Source organism: Pan paniscus, chromosome 14 (genome assembly GCF_029289425.2).
Source record: "Pan paniscus chromosome 14, NHGRI_mPanPan1-v2.0_pri, whole genome shotgun sequence".
Lineage (NCBI taxonomy): Eukaryota > Metazoa > Chordata > Mammalia > Primates > Hominidae > Pan > Pan paniscus.
In genome coordinates, this window is record NC_073263.2 from 77,072,816 (window position 1) to 77,081,422 (window position 8,607).

Below are 8,607 nucleotides of genomic sequence, written 5' to 3' on the forward strand. Positions count from 1 at the left end.
ATCTCTTCCATCAGAAAGTCAAAAAGGAGGAAATCAGTAAGGATACAGGTAATTTGGTTAAGTGTGGTGCCCAGAACTTGAGAAAGTTTCATGGGATGCCTTCTGTTTTCCTTGTGAAATGAAAAATGAAGCCATCTGAGGGAAATAAAGGAGGGATGGTAGATTGAGAGGACTGAGAAGAATGAAAAAGGCTTACGAAATAATCTCGTGTCCTTAAAGGATGCTTCAGAGAAGAGCTCTTTGAAGCAGCTGCCAGCCTCCACAGAATGTACAGTGGCAGGTAAAGGGGTTGCCCAGGGATGGTTCCTATACTGGGCCTCAGAGCTGAATCAGATTAACTCATGATCACCTAGCATCTTTTCCTGTCCCTGTAGGGCACAAACTTCAATACTTGTTCTCTCCTTTGTTTTCTTCACATTGCTCCACAAGATGGGGTATATACTGATAGCTCCCTGGGAGTCCATGACCTCGGACAATTCTGCCTCCTTACCTGGACAATGTTTCATCACTCCACCTTGAAAACATTTCTTGTAACTCATGACAATTCTGAGATCTTCCTTACTATGTACATACCCTACCATCAAGGCACTCACCAACCTTTAAAGGAGCAAACTGAAAATAAGTTGTAAGAGGTGAGGCGCTGTGGATTCAATGTTAGTGTCTCTCCCAAATTCATGAGTTAAAGTCCTAATCCCCAGTGTGAGTATATTTGGAGGCAGGTCTTGAGGAGGTAACTAAATCATGATGGGGGGGACCTTGTGATGGGATTAGTGCCCTTACAAGAAGAGACACGGTAGAGCTTGCTTCCTCTCTCTTTCTTGGCCATTTGAGGATGCCGGGAGAAGATAGCTGTCTTCAAGCCAGGAAGCAAACCCACACCAGACACTAGATCTGTTGGCACTTTGATCTTGGATTTCCAGCCACCAGAATTGTGAGAAATAAATTATTGTTTAAGTCATCCAGTGCATGGTATTTTTGTTATAGCAGCCCAGGCTAACTAAGGTATGGAGTAGGCCTACTTTACTTTCTACTCAGCCCCTTGTAGTACTCCAGTCATCTTTGGGGAGAGAAGCAAAGGCAATGGAAGTCTGCCCTTAACTTCCTGCTCTAGCCTCCCAAGGACTTAAATCCCTCCACTTTCCCGAGTGGCTGACAGAGGAAAGGAATGTCTTTCTGAGTAAATAGCCAGCAGTGTTGAAATTGATGGAAACCACGAAATAAATGTTTCCGATAACCTAAAATGCCAAGTGGATTTCATAGCTCAGGAATGAAGCCAGAAGTACAGTGAGGTTTGGTGTAAACACAAACAGAAAGTTTTTGAATGAAGCCTTTGGGAGGCAGAGTTCATTCCACTGCTGTACTACTATAATATGAAAGCGTCTGATATTTGAAAGTAGCAAGATTTTCCATGTAACCTCCTCTTTAATGTTCTGATATTGTTCTGTATTTGTAAATGAAATAACTCTTCCATAGCTATTGTCTCTGTTCTAAATACTAACTTAGAAAGATTCAATTAAACAACCAGGAACATGCCTCCAATTCAAGGAGTAACACAGTTCTCACTTGGTTTTGCAGCACAAGGTAAAAGAAAACAGAAAATGGTTTTCCACCTCCAGGTACCAAGTTTAGAGAGTTTTAGGTGCCTCGAAGTCTCTGCTCTTTTGACTTAATATGCATGGCAAGCATTCATTTAGCATTAGTAACTTCACTATTACCTATTTGATCCTAGAAGTTTTCCTTATATGTATGCGTACTTTATTTATTAAAACACAAAGTTTGTGTAGGGAAAACTGAGAAAGGACATAAGGTTTAAAAATCTTAAGGAAGCATAAACTAGGCACACAAGAGCAAATAAAAACAACAAATAGGCCAGGCACAGTGGCTCACACCTGTAATCCTAGCACTTTGGGAGGGTGAGGCGAGAGGATCGCTGGAGCCCAGGTGTTCAAGACCAGTCTGGGCAACATGGCCAAACTTCGTCTCCACAAAAGATACAAGAAGTAGCCAGGTGTGGTGGTGGACACCTGTAGTCCCAACTACTTGGGAGGCTGAGATGGAAGGATCACCTGAGCCCAGAAGGTCGAGGCTGCGGTGAGCCATGATGGCACCACTGCACTCCAGCCTGGGTGACAGAGTGAGACCCTGTCTCAAACAAACAAACAAACAAACAAACAAAAAAGGTCTCAATAAAAACAGAAAATTAACAGTGAGGCCTCACCTCTTAAAAAGCAAACAAAAGGGCCCAGTGCAGTGGCTCACGTCTAATCCCAGCACTTTGGGAGGCCGAGGCTGGCGGATCACCTGAGTTGGGAGTTCGAGACCACCCTGACCAACATGGAGGAACCCCGTCTCTACTAAAAAAATGCAGAATTAGCCAGGTGTGGTGGCACATGCCTGTAATCCCAGCTGCTCGGGAGTCTGAGGCAGGAGAATCACTTGAACCCGGGAGGTGGAGGCTGTGGTGAGCCAGAGATCACGCCATTGTACTCCAGCCTGGGCAACAAGAGCGAAACTCCATCTCAAAACAAAAACAAAAACAAAAAACAAACAAAGAAATAGAAGATTAAAAGAAGGAGGAGAATATTAATGAAAAGAAATGAAGAAATGAAAAGGATTTGAGAGAAAGTGTCACATACAGAGGATAATCAAAGAACCTACATATTTATACTAGAAGTGTACCCAAGGAAGAAAACCAAAGCAATGGAACAGAAGAAATGTTAGGAACCTATCATTCAAGAAAATCTTCCTAAAATAAAAAGATACTTGAAAAATAAATTTTGTGGCTGGGCACAGTGGCTTATCCTGTAATCCCAGCACTTTGGTAGTCTGAGGCAGGAGGATCACTTGAGGATAGGAGTGCAAGACCAGCCTGGGCAGCACTGCGAGAACCCCCTCGCTACCAAAAAAAAAAAAAAAAAAAAATTAGCTGGGTGTGGTGGTGCCCATCTGTAGTACTAGCTACTCTGGAGGCTGAGGCAGGAAGATCCTTTGAGCCCTGGGCTTTGAGGTTACAGTGAGCTATGATCACACCACTGCACTCCAGCCTGGGCAACAGAACAAGACCCTGTCTCACTAAAAAAAGAAAAGAAAATACATATTGCAAAGCACATCATGTACCTAGAGAAATTGACTCAAAATGGCCAACACTAAGATATAGTCTAGTAAAACCATTGAATTTTAAAGAAAGATTAGATTTTTTAATTTCTATGCTTATTTTACATGCAGGGGGTACAGTACCCAATAGGAAGCTTTTCAGCCCTCGCTTACTCCCCTCCCTCCTTCCCTCCCTCCTTTTGGAATCCCCAGTGTCAGTTGTTCCCATAAAAGAAAGATTTTAAAAGATTCTATTTATATCCAGACAAAGCCCAAATGACATATAAGGGAAATGATAAATTGTTATCAGATCTTTTTACAGTAACCTTTTATGCTTGAAGACAATAGAGCGACATATTTAGGACACTTAAGGAAAGAAAATCTGACCAAAGGGTTTTATGTCCATGCAAACTGTCAAGGATCATAGACAGTTATGAGCATTCAAGAACTTAAGGAATAGTTTCCATGTCCCTTTCCACAGTATCTTCTGGAGAATGAGCTTCTAGCAACCAAAATGAGTAGAGAAACATCAATATTGGAATGATAATGAGCCAAAATATCTATTGACCTGTGGAACTCGGACTATAAACAATAGATATAAAGGAGAGTATAATATGTAATTTGCCATATGCTCTGATAATGAAGGGAGTCCAACTTCCAAAATTAGGAGTTGGGGCACAGTGGCATGTGTCTGTAGTCCCAGCTGCAAGGGAGGCTGGTGCAGGAGGATCAGTTGAGCCCTGGAGTTTCACGCTGTAGTGTGCCAGGATCGCACCTGTGAATAGATACTATGGGACTATGTCTCTAAAAAACAAACAAAAAGACAAAAATAAGAAGGAGTGGGAAATGGGGAAATGGGAAGGACATATCAAGGACATATAAAAAGCAGATGTCAGTCGCGGTGGCTCACGTCTGTAATCCCAACACTTTGGGAGTCCAAGAAGGGTGGATCATCTGAGGTCAGGGGTTCGAGACCAAAAATAGAGTTTTCTCTACTGAAAATACAAAAATTAGCTGGGCGTGGTGGCAGGCGCCTGTAACCCCAGCTACTCAGGAGGTTGAGGCAGGAGAATCACTTGAACCCAGGAAGCAGAGGTTGCAGTGAGCCGAGATCACGTCACTGCACTCCAGCCTGGGTGACAGAGCGAGACTCTGTCTCAAAAAAAAAAAAAATTAAATTAAAATAAAAAATAAAACAAGAGGAAAATAAGCTAGCTGACTGCCTCACAGTTATTACCTGGAAATACAAGGATATTACTTCAAATCAGATGCTTGGGGAGTAGAAGAACAGGAAGCAAGAAGAGGTTATTAGCAAACGTCAATATTTCTCATAGTAGAGAACAAACAGAGAATTACTAAGGGTATTATATGAAGGTATTAGTATATAAGGAGCCATTCAAGCAGAAATACAAACTTTACCAATAAAAGAAAAGAAAGAGAACAAATGAAATGGACAAAGATTATTTCTATCAAAATCGTATGTATTAATTATAACATTAACATATGGCAGAATTAAGGTGAAGTATATAGACCATGGACATGATTCTTTATATTATTAAGGTACACTTAACAGTAATCAAGTTTGAAATGACTGAGATTTCCTAATAGATGAGACTTATAAAGATATGAACAAAGTACCTCACTCATTATATTGAGTAGAAGAGGGGTCCCAAATTCAAATGCCTATTGGAAAAAGACACTGAAAGAAGCTGGCTGCTCTAAGTGGGAAGGCATGTATTGTATGTATGTCTGTGTGTGCACACACGCATGCATGTGGATGGAATTCAAACCCCATCTTAAAGGAGCAGTTACTATTCAGCTGTAGCCAATTGTTGGAACTGGAGCATGTAGGCCCAGTATTTCCGGGTCTTTTCCATTTTTTTTTTGATGGAATCTCAAAGTAATAATCACAAAATTGTGGAGACCTAGCAAAATATTTTTTTGCTGACCACTAGCTGTGGGACCACTTAAACTGAGGTTGAAGGAAATCACTTATTTATTTATTAAATGATATTGTTTGACCTTTTAACAATGCGCATAAAATGTGTAAGAAGATATTTTTAAAAGATGACCACTTTATTTTATTATTTTGCAGCTTTATTTATGTTTCACACATAGTCGAGCAAGAATTCCTGCCTTCAACTGTACACCATGGCTACGGGGCTTTTTTTTTCATGTATAGATTATGTATTATGTTCATCTTAACACATTCCTCTGACCTACCTTTCACTCAATTTAAAAAAAAATGTAAGATTTTAGTCAAGTTAGTATTTCCCAATGAGCTGACTGCAAAGCTACTTTTGGAAATTTGGTAGAATCCAATAAGCATCTTTCACTGCCAGCGTAATTATGGAGCAAGCTGCTAACCAGTTTATGTATCACTATTCAAAATAGAAAAAGTACATTGTCTGGCTCAAAATACACTTTAATTATGGCAATGTGTATGATTTAGCCCAGCTGCATGATAAAAATTGCTCTATGATAAATCTTCATTTCCCATATTGGAATATGAACAAATACATTTGTAAACTACAGAGGTTAATGTGTTTTAATTTTTCATAATACATGGTAAATTATTAGGATTTAAAAATATTTATTATGGAAAATTTTCACACACACACACACACACAAAAGACAATAGTATGACGAGCTCATTACCCAGCTCTAACGATTATTAATAAATGGCTAATCTTTCACCTACACCTCCAACCACGTTCACCTCTCCCCAATTATTTTTAAGCAAATCGTATTCCTCATATCCTTCATTTCAGCTGTAATGATTTTAAAACTATAATTGTCATTCCTAAAAATACAATTTAATATTGTTTTTCCTAAAAATACAACTTAATATCATAAATTTCCAGCTAGTGTTCACATTTCTCTAATTGCTGTACAATTTCTTTTACAGTATACTTGAGTCAGAATTTAAATTCCAGGCATTGCAATAGGTGGATATATCTCTTAATTCTCTCTCTTTTTTTAAATTGCTGACTTTCCACTTTATTTTATTTTTATTTCTTTTTGAGACAGTGTCTCCACTCTGTTGCCCAGGCTGAAGTGCAGTGGCATGATCTCGGCTCACTGCAACCACCGCCTCCCACGTTCAAGCGTTTCTTGTGACTCAGCCTACCGAGTAGTTGGGATTACAGACATGCGCCACCAAGCCCAGCAAATTTCTGTATTTTTAGTAGAGATGGGGTTTCGCCATATGGGCCAGGCTGATCTTGAACTCCTGACCTTATGTGATCCACCAGCCCCTGCCTCCCAAAGTGCTGGGATTACAAGCATGAGCCACCATGCCCAGCCCCTCTTAATTCTCTTTTAATCTATTGATTCCCCCATCATATCTTTTGTTTTGCATTAAAAAGAATTTTAGAAACTGGCTTGTTTATCATATAGTGTTTCTTATGGTCAAGATTTTGGTAATTACCTCTTGGTGGTGTCATTTAATACATCCTTCTGTCCTTATATGTCCTGGAAAGTGCCTAAGCCCTGTCCAATAGAACGTTCTGCCATGATGGACTTGTTTTATACACTATCCAATACACTGTCTGTGTGGCCATGGAAATGTTACCTGTGAAGCTGAGGAACTGAATTTTTAATTTTATTCCATTGTAATTCATTTATATACATTTAAATAGCCACAGATAACTAGTGGCTATAGCATTAGAAAGCAAAGAGCTAGAATCCTGATAGGATTGAAGGTAGAATTTTTTTTGGTTTTCATTTGTATTTGTTTTTTGTTTGATTTTGTTTTGGTTATTACAACAAAATCACTTAATAGGCAATGTTGTGTACTTTACAGAAGAAACACACTGTCTCTCTGTCTCTCAACATCGAAAATCATTTCCTTGATCCATTAAATCATTAGGACTTGCAAAATTTTATTATCATTATGGAAAATTTAAACATTCATCTAATTAGACAGACTCATATAATCAACTTTATGAATTCATCAGCCAACTTATGGCCAGTGACGTAAGTTACCCTCTACTGACTTCCCTTCTCTCCGGTATCATTGTAAATTAAATTCCAGATATCATATTTTATTCATAAATATTTCAAAATTCCTGAATATGGAAGCTAGTGACTCTTTTTAAAGAGTCATTATTCTCATTCATTATTCTCATCATCATCATTCTCATACCTAAAAATGTTAATAATACTTCCTTAATATCAAATGTTATAGTCGGTTATTACAAATTCCAGATTTAAATATATTTGATATATTTCCATTTATTGAAGTTGTTTTCCTTACTGGCTATATTAGTCCATTCTCGTGCTGCTAATAAGGACATACCCAAGACTGGATAACTTACAAAGGAAACATGTTTAATGAACTCAGAGTTCCACGGCCGGGCGCGGTGGCTCACGCCTGTAATCCCAGCACTTTGGGAGGCCGAGGCGGGCGGATCACGAGGTCAGGAGATCGAGACCATCCTGGCTAACACGGTGAAACCCCGTCTCTACTAAAAATACAAAAAATTAGCCGGGCGTGGTAGCGGGCGCCTGTAGTCCCAGCTACTCGGGAGGCTGAGGCAGGAGAATGGCGTGAACCCGGGAGGCGGAGCTTGCAGTGAGCCGAGATCGCGCCACTGCACTCCAGCCTGGGCGACAGAGCGAGACTCCGTCTCAAAAAAAAAAAAAAAAAAAAAAAGAGTTCCACATGGCTGGAGAGGCCTCACAATCATGGCAGAAGATGAAGGAAGTGCAAAGGGATGTCTTACGTGGCAGCAGGGAAGAGAGCTTGTGTAGGGGAACTCCCCTTTATAAAACCATCAGATCTCCTGAGACTTATTCACTATTTTGAGAACAGCATGGGAAAGAACCACCCCCATGATTTGTTACCTCCCACCAGGTCCCTCCATGACACAAGGGGACCATGGGAGCTACAGTTCAAGGTGAGATTTGGGTGGGGACACAGCCAAACCATATCGCTGGTGTTCAAATTATCCCACCTTTGGGCAGTTCGATTTCTTCCATGATAATGGATTTCACAGTATATTCTTCTTTACGTTTCCTGCCCTAGACTCTGAATCCATCATTTCTCCAGAGTCCTGGTTTCTTTTCATCACATCATATCAGGGGATTTATGATACTAACATGATTTATCACCTATGATACCAAACTTGACCACCTGGTTAAAATAGTGTTTGCTAGGTTTCTCTGCTCTAAAGTTACTATTTTTTTTTCTTTTGTATGCTTTATTCCTTGGAATTGAATCACTAAGTCTAGCCCACACTCAGAGGTGGAGGATGGGGAATAAGCTCTCCCTACCTCCAGGTGGAGGAAGAGTATATATACATGTCATATTTGGAAATATTCTGTAAGGAAGATTTGCCCCTTCTCCCCAAATGATTTCTTTATTCAATCATTTATTTATATCATGTGGGTTAATAAATATTTATTTTATACTTGGGTTGTAACCCAATACCGTGTTACTTATTTTGTTGTTCAAATTGTTTCAGCTTTGGCAATCAGGAGGTCCTTCAGGTTCACTCCTGTGTCCTTTCA